Source organism: Danio aesculapii, chromosome 3 (genome assembly GCF_903798145.1).
Source record: "Danio aesculapii chromosome 3, fDanAes4.1, whole genome shotgun sequence".
Lineage (NCBI taxonomy): Eukaryota > Metazoa > Chordata > Actinopteri > Cypriniformes > Danionidae > Danio > Danio aesculapii.
Genome location: NC_079437.1, coordinates 24,456,148 through 24,473,955, shown reverse-complemented (window position 1 = coordinate 24,473,955; position 17,808 = coordinate 24,456,148). Strand labels below are relative to the sequence as shown.

General features: G+C 35.6%; 1 protein-coding gene across 2 annotated transcripts in view; it reads left to right on the top strand.

Annotated features, from left to right (window-relative positions):
• Positions 1–17,808, top strand: part of smurf2 (SMAD specific E3 ubiquitin protein ligase 2) — an 83,414-nt gene that overhangs the window by 12,453 nt on the left and 53,153 nt on the right. The window lies entirely within an intron of this gene.

The following is a 17,808-nucleotide window of genomic DNA, read 5'->3' as shown; positions in this document are numbered from 1 at the left end:
ATTCAAACGGAGTGTGAACAATCAGGCAAATATTGGTCTTTGTGTACTTCTTCCAAAATGACTGGCTTGAATGAAATCTTGAGGTTTTACTTCAGATAAAGGACAAATTACCAACAACAAAGCTCTTCTGAACAATTTGTGTGGTGTTTTTTTAATTTAAAACAGCCAATTATGATTTTCTCATGGAAGAGGAATGCTGACCTTCTTGTCTTATAGATCATGCAAATAGTTTATGCTTTTGAAATTGTCGATCTAATCTAATAATTTGACATGGCCCTGTTACAGAGCATTTTTCCATTCTTCAGAACTGCTTCATTTCAGTAATGATAACTTGCAGTTCTGGTTTGTTCCAAATAAAAGTCTGTATATCAAAATAGCCTACTCTAATATCTGCAATTATGTTAAATAAATACATTAATTAATTAATTAATTAATTAATGCAACATGTATGAACACATACAGACCCTTACAGTCTCCGATATGTTGCCAATTACAGAAAAACCACACACAGCATACATTTAGTCCTTATTTGGTTTTAAAAACAACACGCAACATATAACATGCAGTCAGTGCAAACATCTGTATCTTTAATCTTCACTCGCACATGTAACCTCTGTTAAAGTCATTTTAAGTAGCTTCTCCTTTGTTTTTCCGTGCATCAGTCTCTCGTTTGTCCATTTCTAAAAGGATCGGATGTCAGAAGCACTTTAATAATCACGCGCATGTTGTTATTATTATCAGCTCAAGAAGTTTGTTATTTCAAATATAGACGTGTGGCGAGCTCACGCGAGAAAGCGAAACTGCTCCCGCATTAGACGGCCTTGTAAACAACTGTGGTGTACAGGGTAGATTCTGCTCTTCTTCTTGGCTTTGGGGCTATTCATTAAGACGACGACAAAGTTTGTTTAAGCTGAGGTTGACCATGGCTTGTTATTATATGTATATATTATTTTGGTGCAATGTCTCTGTATTTAAAAATGGCACTGCCTTAGTTTTCGTTCTCTTGCTTGTGGATGCACTGGTGATGTTTCTCTGTAAACCAATAGTGTTCAGCTGTGTGTCTAGCTCTGCTTTTGGTACCCTTTTGTCGTGCTTGGTACCCTTTCAAAAGGGTACCCAAAAAGTGGTATGGTATAGTTCACTTTTTGCTTCCTTTTGACAGTGGAAACAGCCATAAAAGCATACGGGCCTAATAGTACAACTAACAACTGAAATTTCTGACTTTTACAGCATCAAAAATGCATATATATTGTCAGCCCCTTGCTTTGAATGCATGAACTGTGCCCATACTACTCTACTGTGGTCTTGAGGATCTCTTCCCCAGTCTCTTCCACCATTCAATGTCTGTAGTGGGTTTTGTAGTCATAACACTATTGAAAAGGACTTTCCAGAGATTTTTAATTAGATCAACAGAATCTGCTCTCAAAATGACTGTGAAAAATAAAGATTAGTTCATCTCTACTTCATGCAAGCTTTCCTTTCCAGCATAGGCTAATCCCTTTGATATTCAACCATAAAGAAATGATTCACGGTCTAAGATGGTGACCACAAGGGAATTCCAGCGTAGCCACTGATGGTCCTTAAGTCTCTTGTGCTTGCTTGTAGTTTTATGTGGTCTACAATTTGTGACTAAGTGGTCTCTCAGACCTGTGACTAAGAAAGTGACCATTGACTTTGTAGAAGAGGGGGTGGAAAATAAAATCCAGAACTTTGATCCCATCGGATAATGTCCTGAAGCACTAATGGCAGCGGTATCTTGACTGGTCATTTGGTTCTCCGTTGATAAGCCCACATTTTGACTCAGATGCGAGCCTAGCCAAACAGGATGCCAAGATTCGACCTAATGAATGAGATACCAATCCTGTGAGTGAGAAAGTAAAACTAAATCCTTCCTTACTCACGAAAATCACGAAAGGGGGGAAACTGGAGAGTGTGGTAGCAGGAAGCGAATTCGAGATTACACCTAGCTCTCCACTAACAACGAATCGACCTCTCCACCCTTCTCTCCTTTCCTCCGCCGTCTTTCCCGTACTGTTTTAAGAAGCAAAGTAGGAAGGAGTGGCAGAGAGAAAGGAAGCCTTTTGTTTACTGACGAACAATGCTGCGAACAAGAGCATGCGGCCCTATAGCTGGAGACAAAACATGGCTGCAGACGGACTGGGCAAGGCTGGGCTGGTCCGCAGATAGTGTGAGGGGAAGCAGGGTAACAGAGGGAGAGACAGGGAGGAAGGAGGCCTGCATTCCAGTGAGATGCCTCAGCCTGTTTGGAGTGACTGGATTATATATTCAGAAAGTCGCAGATGAACTCATGGGCAGACCTTGCAAGCTTTCGGTCTGATGGATTTTTGTTCCATATCAGACTCTAATTGTGTCACAGAGTATTAATTATACAAACAACACTGGGTTTTAGTGGGCCTTTTCTCTCACACCCCCACTTCCTCTCCAGTGTTGCTATTATGCAGCATTCAAATTATTTTACCACTAACTCACTTTTTTTCTCAATCTTTCCACAATTTCTTGTGCCCTTTCTCATGCATCAGTCATCTTTGGGAGAGACTCATTTTGAGTCCATGTGGTTGACAACTTTGTAATTGTCGCCATCAGTGTTTTAATTATTGTTTGGATGAGGTGTGGAGTTGGGTAATTTTAGGTAATTTTTGGGGCCGTTCACATCGCGTCTTTTCACATTCACTTTTTGCGCGAATCACTCAAGTTGGTAAATCTGAACTTCAGTGGACATTCGCACCGCGTTACCAATCATGAGCTTGGTCTTGTAGGGGAGTGATTATGACATGCTGCCTGTTGTTGGTGTCCTGAGGAGAAATCCTCTTGCCGACACCGGACAACAGTTTATGAAACTGGACTCAGCTCAGTCTGAAGCACCGCTGAAAGCCTCCATCATCCTGGTATAGTTTCTGGAGGAGTTGATAAATTCACAGAGCTGGGTGCACCTCTGAAAGGATCTAGTGAACTCTGTGCCAAACGGATATACGCTGTTTTTCAGCCTTTCTAAAGCACATAAAGCACAGTTATTCTATCAATAAAATCCATTTTAGCCATTTAGCAACGAAGCTAGAGTCAATGGTCAGACAGAAACCCTGCCCATGACATGAATCTGCGTCTATTGTGAAATGAATTTGACTCGCTAATTAAACGAATTTGACATGCGAATAAAGTTTTATGTGCGAAAAGCGCAATTTATTTGCATGGTCTGCATCTGGTGTGAACACAGCATAAGAGTACCTTGATTTGTCAAATGGAGGTTGTAGCGATTACATTGTTATGCCAATAGGTGGTGATCGAGTGACTACTTAAAATTGTCACCTGTTTTTTTTTTTTTTTTTTTTTTTTATTTAAACTTTTATTTGATAAAATCATGTTGGACCAACTCAATTCATTTAAATGTGTAAATAGTTTTTGTTTTGATGCTAAACAAATTTGTTGTGTGTAGATTCTGCCCTCAATTAAATTGAGTTCATCCAATGAGTTATTTTTTTTTGAGTGTATGAAACGCAAAACAGTTTAAAGTATGGCAATAAATTACAAATCACTCAATAAATTGAAAATAATTATTCTATTTATGTTCAACTCAGACTATGAGCAACACTCAGTGACCTTATTTGGCTTTTCATCTATTTCCTTATATCTTGGCCTGATTACTATACACATACTATATTCTACATTTTTTAAAATATGGGAGCATAAAGTGGGATCACGTACAAAGAAAACAAAACAATAACAAAAACATGAAAGAACTCTGTGTGTGTGTGTGTGTGTGTGTGTGTGTGTGTGTGTGTGTGTGTGTGTGTGTGTGTGTGTGTGTGTGTGTGTGTGTGTGTGTGTGTGCACGTGCATGCAAAGGTAACTAGGTTGACAGTCAGAGTGCATACATAAGGAAAAAAAAAAAATATATATATATATATATTTATACATAAACAACATGTATAGCAGTCATTAAATGATATAGATATAAATAAAATAGATAGAGGGAAAAAATCAATCAGTGATAAGGAGTGACAACAATGATAGTAATGTAATAATGACAGTAAAATTAAAGAAAGGACAACAGTAATAATAACTGACAATAATAATAATGTTTGAGTTAAATTGTCGCATATTTGTCACTGAATAAGTTGTTTAAGAGATTCTTTAATGAAACGTGAAGTGTTTGAGATCGTTGTTGAATCATATATGAATATAAATTACATTAGAATATATTTGAAAAAGTATATTGGAGCAAAACAAACTTTTTTTTCTCTTTAATCAGTCCTGATTCAGTTTTATAGCTCAGAAGGCAAAACTGCACTCCATATTGTCTCCTTTCATGTCCTTACTTAAATTGCAGAAGGTTATTTCACAATATTAGCTTGAAAGAGCATGCATACACCCTCATTTAGACACTCCTCTTAAAGAAATCAGGAGAGTGATTGAAAATGGATAATAGGGACATGGTTGTGTAGTTTTCATCAGACAATAAGGACATGCATCGCACTAAACCAGTTGAGCTTGTTAGTAGTCAAAGCCATGAGGAACCCTTCTCAAAGGAAAGATAGGATTTGACGGATTGTAGTATGCTGAATTCCCAGACATTCGTGAAGAGAATTGGGATTAGCTGAGAACAATGACTATTGTGCCATAGTTGGCGTGATTGCTGTGTTTTGACAGTGTACAAAAGTGTTTTTGACAGCTAATATTTGTCTTTTTGCTCAACCGACGGATCCAATCATATCCACTTCACCTCTCAGCTTTGCTTTCTTTCTTGTTTTTGTATGAGTGTTCACGGAAAGCATGACACAGAACTCTCAGCATGTCCAATTAAATATTGATGTGCCACCCCCTACGTCTGACCAACTATATTGTCGTCCTCCAAAGAAAGTCACGATCCGCTTCTCAGAAAATTGTCTAGTCATTCAAGAGGCGTCCGCAGCACCAGACACGAAGAGCGATAACATCTAAACTTAACTGCTATTTTGAGCTCTTGTTCTGCCAGAGAGAGAGCCGACGACTTGCTATCTGGGTTAAAGTCGAATGGGTTGAGTATGTCCTGTTTTTCAGTTGTTTAAATGGTTTAGGTGGGGAGGCTCTTCTTGGACATGGTCACGTCTGGATGGTGGATTAGTTTTCATAGCGTGATGTTTAATGTCTAGACGCATCCAAGCTAACATTTTGATTTCTCTGTCACGTTTGGGCTTTGTAAAATTGGTATTCCTTTTCACGTTTACTTTTGTCTCATTTAAAGGCCGCTTGAAAGATGATAAAACATCAAAAAAACAGGCAGTTCTTTCACCACGTACAGAGTCCGCATGTGATTCAGAGAACAAGAATGCACAAACGTGACACAGAAAAAGAAAAGCAGAATGGAAGAAAAGGGCCACGTGTCATGGGAATGATAATGTATGCATCCTGTAAAGCTGGAAGCTCGTCTTCTGTGGGAACCAAGCCCTTTAGAAAGTCGTTACTTTTCCAGAAGTCCTTTGAGAGTTGGTGGAAGAGAAGCTATTTTAACACTGCTTCTCTCTGTTGATTCATATTCACTTGTTTTTTTGCCATCATTTTATCAATGCTTTTCAGCTCTGTGTCTCCATTGAGCTCTACGGATCACTTCTCAGTGCTGTCTTTATCCTCCAGCCATTCTTGATGCGAAGGTGTTTGTGGCACAGATGCCTGTTGAAGCCGCTTTGTCCGGCTCTTCCAGGCGCCTTGATAAGGGCAGAGCAGCGGCTGCTGGTACTAACCATGTCACCTCCCTTTCCCGCTATCAGACTGCTTTCTGTCACCCTCAGACCATTGCTCTTTGCTTCTTCGGCCTAAATTAGCTACTATCTTGCCCTTTGGAGCCACACACACAAAGCCACACACAGTTGGATCGAGGAGAACAAACAGAGCTGTCTGACTCCTGTCAAGTTGAAAATGCATCTGAAAAAGAGCTTTTTTTTGTTTCATTCAGTGAGTCAGTTACATCGAGTACCCTAATCATCTATCTAAGAACTGTGGGAAACCAAGGACTGAAACTTTTATTGTTATCACTGTATAACAGTACTTTCACTCTGTATTTTGGTACATTTCTATTAATTTTATTAGTTGTTTGATTAGTTGTTTTTTGGCAAAGTGAAATCAAATTGAAAGTGATAAACATTAAAAAGCAATCTTGGGCACGTTCCTTTTAAAGAGTAGTTAGTTATAGTTACTAGTTTCTTCTCAAAAATAGTAACTGAGTTACATAATTATTAAAGTAACTAATAACCAGGGAAAGTAACTATTGCATTACTTTAAAAAATATAATTTGTCATATGACTATAAAATAAATATAAAACACTGTACATTAATCTACACTAGTTTAATGTTGTTGTGGGACAACATGAGAGACAACAGTCAAATTCAACATATCATTATAAATATTATCATTAAAATAGTTGCACAATAAAACACAATAGATAGTTTATAACTTCTTCTTCTTTCTTATTTGTTTTATTTCAACTAGAATAAAAGCAGTTTTTAATTTTTTCAAAATTATTAGCCCCTTTAAGCTATATATTTTTTCGATAGTCTACAGAAAAACCATCATTATACAATAACTTGCCTAATTACAATAACCTGCCTAGTTAACCTAATTTACGTAGTAAAGCCTTTAAATGTCACTAAACTGTATAGAAGTGTCTTGAAAAATATCTAGTCAAATATTATTTACTGTCATCATGACAAAGATAAAATAAATCAGTTATTAGAAATGAGTTATTAAAACGATTATGTTTAAAAATGTGTTAAACAGAAATTGGGGGGAAAAATAAACAGAGCGGCTAATAATTCAGGGGGGCTAATAATTCTGACTTTAACTGTATTTCCGGTTTGCAAACGCTACCTTTGCACTTTGGATTTGCCATCGTTCTGACTCCTTGTCGTTGGTTTGTGCAACTGCATTTTGGGGGAATGCAGTAGTGTAACGAATTACATTTTAAAATTTGTGTAATTTGATTACAGTTACTAAAGTCAATGTAATTGCGTTACTTGCGTTACAAAAAAAGTTTTTAGAAGAAAAAATGCTTCTGTTAAATCACATTTTCCGCTGCAACATCAGTTAAGGAGCATTCCCTTGTAAATTGCTGGAGAACGTGAGCTGAAATGGCTGCTGACCAGAGTGGTTGCTTTAAGTGGAAATACAAACATTACTTTGATTTCATTGAGCGTAAAAACCAAAAAATATTGCTTTTGAAATACAGTCTATGTCTCTGAAGCACTTTCTACAGCTTTTAACTCGACCAGCAACTAGTTCAAGCACTTGAATAGAAAGCATTCTACAACAATATTTGTCACCTAGAAGGACACGTGTGCCCAAAAATATGGCAGCCCAACTCATCCTAAATAGAAGAAATTGGATTTTTGTGCAGGATCTGGGATGTAAGTATCTTCTGAACGTGAAGAGAAGCAAAGCTGCTTATGGGGCCGTTCAAATATCGCGTCTTTGGTATGCGCAAGTTCATTATCTCCAATGGAGGCGCACAGCTTGTGCGCACATATTGGGAGCGAAAAATAGTGTGTTAAAAAATAGGACGGTTTGGAACAAAATAAAGTAAATTTATTGGGCGAAGTTTTGGGCAAAGACTCTTTAAGTATTTTGGATATGTCAAGCTGCTGTGTTAAACCCTTTGTAATGTTTTTCAGTGAATATTAAATTATTTAATATAATTTTGTAATTTTTATGTTTTAAAAGTAACTTCAAAATAAAGTAATTAGTAGTCTGATTACTTTTTATGTTAAGTAATTAGAAGTGTAATCAGATTACAATTTGCCAGTAGTAGTCAGTCATTTTTAATCTGTTACTTTTCAATCATCACATTCTCAGTTACGCCACCTGCACCGACACACCAATCATCATCTCTGGTTGGTTATGTGTCCCACCCAAGCACTAAACACACACACCCCAGAGAAAAAGAAGTCCTATGGCTGAGAGACACACTGCTCACATGTAAACGGCTTCAGTGTTCTCAAATTAGAGTAATGTGCATTTTATTGTCAGTAACGGCAACGGCATTTTAACGGAAGAAACCGTAACTCATTTGATTACTCGTTACTGAATAGTGTTGCCGTTAATAACGCTGTTTATTTATAGCACCGTTATTCCCATCACGGTTAAAAATAATGAAACAAATGTTTCATTAACTATAACGAATGTTTAATGTTAATATAGCAACGTATTTAAGTCTGTTTTGTATCTGAAGACTCTGCAAACAAACACCTTAAAAGTAGAGGTGGAAAAGGAAAAACTATGTGATGAGTAAGCTGTAGACAATAGTCGGTGTCATACATAAATATACACAAATACGAAACACTATTATGGTAACACTGGTGTTCACTGTATTTAGCATTTAGTATTCAGTAACAATACTAGTAAAAATACATGGTTCTCAGTTTTATTAAAAAGTTTAACAACATTTAAAGGTTTAAAAAGTTTAATTTTTGTTTTTTTTTAAACAAAATAAATCAAATCTGCTAGACATGAATCAAAATAGTGTTTAGATTGAGAGAGCTTATAAATCCCATTTAATTTATCAAAGTGCATTATCACAATAGTATAATAATAAGATATTATTTAAGCATTTATACCATTTGTTTTTGCAGTGTTTAGGTCTTCTCGTCTTTTTCTTTACTCTCAGCAGGTAAAGCATTTCTGTCAAATGATCGGTGTTCTTGGTTTCGAGTAGCTGATGTTATCTGACGTACTAAACTACTGATGCAAATTTCAAGAGTGTTACAGAAACCAGTCGAACCTTTTTTTTAGTTTACCTCGAGACAGGAAGGAGATAAACATTGACAGAATCTAAGCCAAGCTTTTATCTGTGGTTCGCTGCCGTACAGCGGCGTCGTATCTATTTATACGAGTTCACGCATTGATGTTTCGCATCTGATGAATTGATAAGTGTGCGTTAGTGGTCGTGAATCACTCCATTCATAAATGAACATCTGTGTTGGGGCCGATGCATTGAAATTTCACTTTGCGACTGATTTACAGCCAGGCTGATGAAACTCATACGCAGGAATGAGGATTGGCTGCATTACACTCTGCCCGTTCACTATATACATCTCTCAGAAATATTGATCTGTCACTGCAGAGCACGAGGAATGGCACTTTATTAACTAGAGCTGTGAATTTCTCAGCTGAGAGATTGATGGTGTGTTTTGTTAAATGCTTGAGTGCATTTCCCTCAGGCAATTTGGCACCGTTCCTGATCTAAAAACCTCTTGAATAAATGAATGAGTTCAGTCAGAGGGACGTCACGTTTAAAGGCAGAATTTAATTATTATTGACATTTTAATTACATGCACAATCTTTATCAACTGCAGTCTTTGATCCAACTTTTTCAAAAGAAACTCAGGTTAATAATGAATTAACTGGTGTTAAAAAATACTATTGTTCGGTATTACTCATTAAAAATACCAAGTGTTACTGAAAAAAAAGAAATCTAAGTATTCTAGATATGTACAAGTTAAGGGCTGCATGCAATTAGAAAAAACTGACAACTGGCAATATTTTATTTATTGCAATATACAGTGCTCAGCATATATGGGTACACCCTAGGGCTGGGAAATTAATCGCAAAGTAATCAAAATCAATATCCAGAACTTATAATCAATCAAATTTTTCCTGGTCAATTTTTTTTTTGATTACTTTCCCTACCATGTGTGGAGTCATGTCACCCCGCTCTGGTTCATACTTCTGCGTCGAGCATGTGAGCCTTCGCACTGTTGCATACTCTACTATACTATAGGTAGCCTATACCTTCTACTTTTAATATGAAAAACATTGAGTTATTATTGAGTTATTAAATTTCACGTTTTTATAAGAAAAAAAGAGACATTGTGTCCTTTTAGACAGTAGGCGTTTTAATTTCATTTGTTCAATGTTGATTTTCCATAAATAATCATAGTTAGTAGTTAGTGTGTTTCCTTCAGGTCAAGTAATGCACTCTTCATTTAAAAGTCTCTCACCTGTAATATGTGAGCTTGTTTACTGTACTAAACCTGTCAGTAAACTATGAGGGGAAAAAAATGAAATAAATAAAATAATCGGTTATTAATCGTAATCGAGTTAAAATGTTCAATTAATCAAGATTTAGATTTTAGGCCAAATTGCCCAGCCCTAGTACACCGCTGACAAATCTCTCTTTTAAATTCATATTTTTTATAGGAAGCTATGCAATATTTTGTGTGTGCATATACATTAGATTAGTCAGTACTGAAGCCAAATCTGGAGCTTATCTAACAAAATAACTTATGATAACAGTCCAAAAACTAGTACACCCAAATTTATATGTTATTGAAAAATATTAAATACAAATTAAAAAAAAAGAAGAAAAATCAAGAGAAGCAAAAAAATTGAAAAATTTGAGTTGAAATTTCGTAGGTTGTAATTTTTTTTGCATATTTTGCTTGAATTTAAAAGTATTATCTTTCAATTTCTAAATATGTTTGGTGACAAATATTATTTTAATAAATATATCCGTTTAATAAATCTGTTTTGTCTATATTCACTGAGAAATAAAAATATAAATTTTCAAAATGGGGTGTACTCAATTATGCCGAGCACTGTATATTACAATATGAATACAATTTTAACAGATAAATTAAATATCTCTTTGTAAAGAATGCCTAATTTTAGATTGATTGGGATGATTTCATAGGGGAGCGTATGTGCATAAAATACAACTAAAAAGGACAAGTAAAGTCAAATATAACAAAGCAAGTATACAAATTAAAGAAATGATGACTTATGACTTTCTGGGGAGTCAAACAGTATTCAGCAACAGAAATGAAATGATCACTGTATAACGTAATAATAACACTATCGTTTTCATTGAGTAAATAATTATATAAATGTACAATTAATCTTTAAGGTAAACTAGGGATGTCCCGATCAGGTTTTTTATGCCCTCGATTTTGGGTATCTGTCGCTTCCGAAACCTAATCCGATACTTCTATAATACATAAAAAAAGAATAAAGAAGAGCGAAGAAACAGATCCAGGATGTTCCTTATTTTTTATTTAATTCGCCTTATTTTAACATTCAACAACTCTTTTTGTTTGTTGTGTTAAAAGTAGCATTTTTCTTTCCACCCCTTGCTATCCCAAGTTTACGTATCTCACAGTTTGCTATGGAAAGGTTGTTGTCATCAACTTTATAATACCTGCAGATCGCAGACATGCTCGCGCATTCCGCTTTAAGCTGCTTTCGTGTTCTACTTTACCATGCCGCACGCGTTTGGTGTTTCTGTGTGAAGTCAAGAAAGAGGTCTAACTCTGTGCCACCGCATAACTATAGATGTGTTAAAAAAATAACGTGTGTGTGTGTGTGTGTGTGTGTGTGTGTGTGTGTGTATATATGTATATGTATATATATATATATATATATATATATATATATATATATATATATATATATATACATACATATATATATATATATATATATATATATATATATATATATATATATATATATATATACATACATACATACATACATACATACATACATACATACATACATACATACATATACATATATATATATATATATATATATATATATATATATATATATATATATATATATATATATACACACACACACACACACAGGTTATTTTTTTAACACATCTATAGTTATGCGGTGGCACAGAGTTAGACCTCATATATATGTGTATATATATATGTATATGTATATATATATATATATATATATATATATATATATATATATATATATATATATATATATATATATATATATATATATATATATATATATATATATATATATATATATATATATATATCTGAAACTGCATGATTGGGTCCGGTTTCCAATCACGTGATCTGATCTGATTTCTGATCATGCGATTGGATCTGGACATCCCTAGTACAAACGTTCAATTTATTGTTCCCAAATGCATTGAATTAGCTTGAAATGCTTAGTGACCGGCCTTAAAAACAAATGCTAATAATTAACTTTTACTCTAAGGGTAAAATTTGAAATGATTATTCGAAATTATTAATTTTATTCACAACTTGGCATTGCAGATTCTGCTATCTGACTATTGCAAACTCGCACATTGCAACATTGATGCTGAAACGATATATTGTGCAGTCCTGGTACATTTCAAGTGTTTGTGTTGTAAATGTAACTACATAATCCTCACAATTACTTAATATTTTTGTGACATCCCACAACATGTGACCGCTTTTGTCACAGAAGATCCAGTGTTAAAGTCAAAATTAAATAAAAGAAAGTCACATTTGCATAAATAGACAACCCTGACTTTATTGTAAACTTTGATCCAGCTTATGCCAAAGAAATGTTATATCTTTAATTCATTTATTGTTACATGATTCGACTTGTAAACAACCATCTTGTTCAGTTGATGTCACAATCTCTTAATAGTTTTCTTTTATAGCTTTTCCTCTCTAACAAACCGGCGCCATTCTTTTATGTAACATCCACTTTTCATGATCCAATCAAGGAGTTTTATACTCATTGAATATCCTGTTTCCTTCCGAAATGCATCAGATGCCAAGGTAAAATCACTGCTTGTTGACTTTAGATTGATGCAAATAAAAATGTGATTAAAAGATATAATTGGTCTGTGTTCGTGAGCGTTGAACGTTACATAAGTCACAAGACTTTGAGTTTCAAGTGGACCAAAAACTTTTAGAAAATGTGCAGCATGTAAATTAAGATAGGACAAGATAGCATGCTCAGTCTGCGCACTACTTCCTTCCTCACGATCTAGTTTTTGTCAAATTAAGAATGTTGCAGTTGCTACAAACGTTTGCTCTTAATACATTTACTTTTACCTCTTTTTTTATTGGTTGTATTCATAAACACTGTGTCACTGGTTCTTCTAATTCGTCTCTAATACTGACACTGTTGCTTCATGTCAATAATTGAGTTGAGAGAAGCCGAGGTGTGTGTGTGCATGTGCGTGTGCGCTTGCGCGTGTGTGTGCGCGTGTGTGTGTGTGTGTGTGTGTGTGTGTGTGTGTGTGTGTGTGTGTATGTATGTGTGTGTGTGTGAGAGAGAGAGACATTCCAGATGGTGGAATGATGAGGTGGGTTTCACTGGAACGTTAAACATTCCCAGGGATGTTTGTAGAGAGAAATTCTTCCTGGACTGCAAAGCAAGCATGTTTCCTTTTTATCCAATCTCTGCCTCTCCTCTTTCTCTCACCATCTCTCTTCCTTCTCCTGGTTTCAGATCATCGCTTTTATCATTTTCTGCAACACTTCCAACCCTTCACTTGAGCCTCTTCTCTTCATTACACATCAGCTTGATGAATCATTATATATATACACACATATATACATATAGATAGCTGTAGATATAAATGTGTTAATGTCTATGTCGGATTATGTAGGAAATATTAATGTGTGTGAGAAGAGAAGTTGTTCCGTTTTGGTGTGTGTATTATACTGGCCAATTTATTAGGTACACCTTACTTGTACATTTTGCCTTCAGAACTGCCTTAATCCTTCTTGACATAGATTCAACAAGGTGCTGGAAATATTCCTCAGAGAGTTTGGTCCATAATGACATGATAGCGTCACGCAGTTGCTGCAGATTTGTCGGCTGCACATCCATGATGCCAATCTCTCATTACACCATATCCCAAAGGTGCTCTGTTGGATTGGCATCTGATGACTGTGGAGGCCATTTGAATACAGTGAAGTCATTGTCATTATCAAGAAACCAGTCTGAAATGATTCGCGCTTTATGACATGGCGCTTTATCCTGCTGGAAGTAGCCATCAGAAAATGGGTTCACTGTGGTTGTAAATGGATGGACACGGTCAGCAACAATACTCAGGGAGGCTGTGGCGTTGACACAATGCTCAATTGGTACTAATGGACCCAGAGTGTGCCAAGAAAATACCCCCCACACCATTACACCACCACCACCAGCCTGAACCGTTGATACAAGGCAGGATGGATCCATGGTTTCATGTTGTTGTTGCCAAATTCTGACCCTACCATCTGAATGTTGCAGCAGAAATCGAGACTCGCTAAACCAGGCAATGTTTTTCCAATCTTCTATTGTCCAATTTTGGTGAGCCACTGCTAATTGTAGCCTCAGTTTCCTGTTCATACTGAGATAGTTGTGCATGAAAATCTCAGAAGATCAGCAGTTTCTGAAATACTCAGACCAGCCCGTCTGGCACCAACAATCGTGCCACGTTCAAAGTTATTTAAATCACCTTTCTTCTTCATTCTGATGCTCTGTTTGAACTGCAGCAGATCATCTTGACCATGTCTACATGCCTAAATGCATTGAGTTGCTGCCATGTGATTGGCTGATTAGAAATTTGCATTAACAATCAGTTGGACAGATGTACCTAATAAAGTGGCTGGTGAGTGTATATTGCCTGTAATTAAAGTGTTTACTTCAAATTATTTTGGTTCAAATAACTCACTCTTTCTGACCTATATTTAATCAAATAAATAAAGAATAAGCTGTCATACTCTGACATTTTTTTTCTCTCTGAGATAGCTGACTTTTAATATTATATTTAAAACTATTAATGCCATCTTTTGACAACTAAAGGGATTTGAAGGATAGTTGGAAAGTACAAAAAAAGATTTTAAATGATTAGTCTTAGTATTTCCTGATTAATGTTTGCAATATGACTGAAAAGACATTTTGTTATAAAACCAAGGCATTTAATTGGGTTTAATTGCCTTGGTCTTCTATAAATCGTGATTTTAATTTAGTTTTTATTCCTTTCACTATGCATCTTTAAGTCGAGGAATAGCCATGATGGTGCTGCAGGCAGACAAAATCAATAGTGGTCTCAGTATGGGTGTTTCCTAGTCTGTTTGGATTTGCAAAGTAAAGTCTGCGACTCACCTGCACACGAGCACTTTCTCGGCCCTTTAACCTCCTCCACACATTCCAGTTATTCTTACCGTCTCAGCTTTCTTACATCTGGCGAGGCGAACTGCTTCAGTTTTTGTTTGAATACCTCAAATGTGGACAGACCTCCTGCTCTCCAGTCGCCCTTCATTCCTGTCGTCACGTTTTCTCTTGCAGTCTGTCCTCCCTTTTTAGCTTTTCGGCTCTCCCACAAATATCTGTCTAGCCTCGCTCACTTTTTTCTTTCCTGAATAACACACACTTTATCTCTCTCTGTCTCTTTTGTAGTTTCTACTACACCTGGTATTTTTAGAGGATTTTACCCTTTATCAGTTCTATATTATTGGTTTATGTTGGATATTCAGTTGTTTATCTTTTTTCCTCATTTCATATTTAGAGGATTTTCACTAGAACTCTCACTCAAATAAAATTTTAAATCCCTTAATATAACAGCTAATTTGAATATATTTTATACTATACATTGTAATGTTGTGATGCCTGCATTTATATTTAGACAGCCTTGTTTTTCCCCTCCAAGATGTTATACTTCAAATAAAGATGTTTTTAGTTCATTTGAGGTGAAAAGAAAGTTTGAAAAGGCTAAGTGACAGAATACTGTTTTCAAACACTCTGGGTTGTGGATGTGTCATGCTGTTTGTATGTATCTAGAGCTGCACAATAAATTGTTTCAGCATTGATATTGCAATGTGATCAGATCATTCGCATTAGTCACATCAAAGGATATATGCAACGTTGAGTTCTATTCTAATTCATGATTTTCATGTGTTTTTGATGACTGTGATTGTATAATGATTTTAAAAGCATTCAGGTATAAGAAATTACAGCATTTGTGACCTTAACTATGATTCATTTTATTGAATTATTTTTTATTTTTATCATTCAGTTACTGTACTTGAATCATCAGGACTTGGTGAACGATAAAACACACATACTGTATAGATTGCTATGCATGAAAATGCTCACAATACCACACAATTCCACACTGGATTAACTATGGCTGAGGCTATTAACTAAGGGTCGTTCACATATTGCGTCTTTAGCTTGCGGAAGTTTATTTCCAAAGGAGGTGTATGGCTTACGTGCGCATATTGGGAGCGACGTGTACCCTTTAAAAGGGAAATCTTAGCTAATATGTAGCTTAGATTTACATTACACGATTGTTTTAATTTATTCTAATTTATTCACTGTTCTGTAGTTTATTTTCAGTGTAAAATTATTACTTATGGCAATGCAGTGGCGCAGCAGGTAGTCCTGTCGCCTCACAGCTGGGTCAGTTGGCGTTTCTGTGTGGAGTTTGCATGTTCTCCCCGTTTGCATGTTTCCCCCACAGTACAAAGACATGTGGTACAGGTGAATTGGGTAGGCTAAATTGTTCGTAGTGTATGAGTGTCAATGAGTGTGTATGGATGTTTCCCAGAGGGTTGCAGCTGGAAAGGCATACGCTGCGTAAAACATATGCTGGATAAGTTGGGAGGTTCATTCCGCTGTGGCGACCCCAGATTAATAAAGGGACTAAGCTGAAAATGAATGAAGGAATTATTACTTATGTTTAAATGCCATAAACTTGTTTTCACTTATTTTGAAGTTCTAAGAGAAATGGACTATTGTTTTATTATTATTCTGTGCTGTATTAATTGGCTTCTGAGCATCAATAATAACACTTTTAAAAAAATGTCACTTTAAAGATTTTCTAAACTAGTAGTGTTTTGAAATGAATGAATGGAAAAGAATTGTGATAACTGTAAAACTGTGATTATTCTAGACTATAATCATACAACCAAAATCTATAATCCTTGCATCCCTACCAGTAATACATATTTTGACTGGTTTCAAACGCATTTCTCACTGTTAGCTCAGGTTATGAACCTCAAGAGTTGGCTCTTTATTCATAAGTGTTCCTTGACCTCTTGACATTCTCACAGTAGTCAAAGGAAGAATAAAGATGTCTTTGGATTTGTGCGTGTGGTATCATGTGGGAAGCTTTAAACTGAATTTTCTTGTGTTATCTGACAGCTCGGGCCAGTTTGAAGTCAGAGGAACTTGTTTTTTTTAACTCTGAGTTATTAAGCTGAATGTAGGCCAGCGGTGGGATGTGGATCAGAGGGCTTTTTTTGCTTTGCATCTCTAATACATTGTGGGCTTGATCTGGGAGTGCTGAGCGCCCTAAGAGCCTCGCTTTGGATTTAAACATTTTCTCTGCGGTTAGAATATGCAAGATCCTAAAAATACAGAACTAAAATTAAAAATGTCATCTGACCGTTCAGCATTACAAAAGCTAAATTCCTTTTGAGAAAACACAGCAGAAAATTGTTTGCTTGGCATTTTCTTTCGTTAATTTTATTTGCTTATCAAAACTGCATGAGGTATTGCGTTTATATTTTTATTTTTCAGAAAATGCATATTTAACTTTTTTGAACAATTTTAACATGCATAAAAAATAAAAAAACACAAAAAATACACAAGTCAAATTAAATTTATTAAAATAAAAAAAGAACAAAACAAGAACAGGTCATCGGAGATGTCACATATAACGTTTACATCATTATGTAAACGTTATGTTTACAATTATGTTGGTTTATGATAGTTATACAGTTACATTATTTATAGGGCTTACAATTTCATTGGTCCCCTCTCCTTTAGAAATAAACATGGGATTGAAGTATAGTACCAGCAGCAAAAAATAAAATAAAATGAAAATGGGGTGTATGGTCGAGCAGATATATAGGCCAAAATGCTGCTAATTTAATTTAAATTTTTATTCTTTTATAATTTTTTCGGGGTTTTTTTACCATTATTGTGTAGGACAGTAGAGAGTATTGACAGGAAAGCATGGGGAGCAGAGAGAGGGGAAGGATCAGCATAGGACCACAAGGCGGAATCGAACT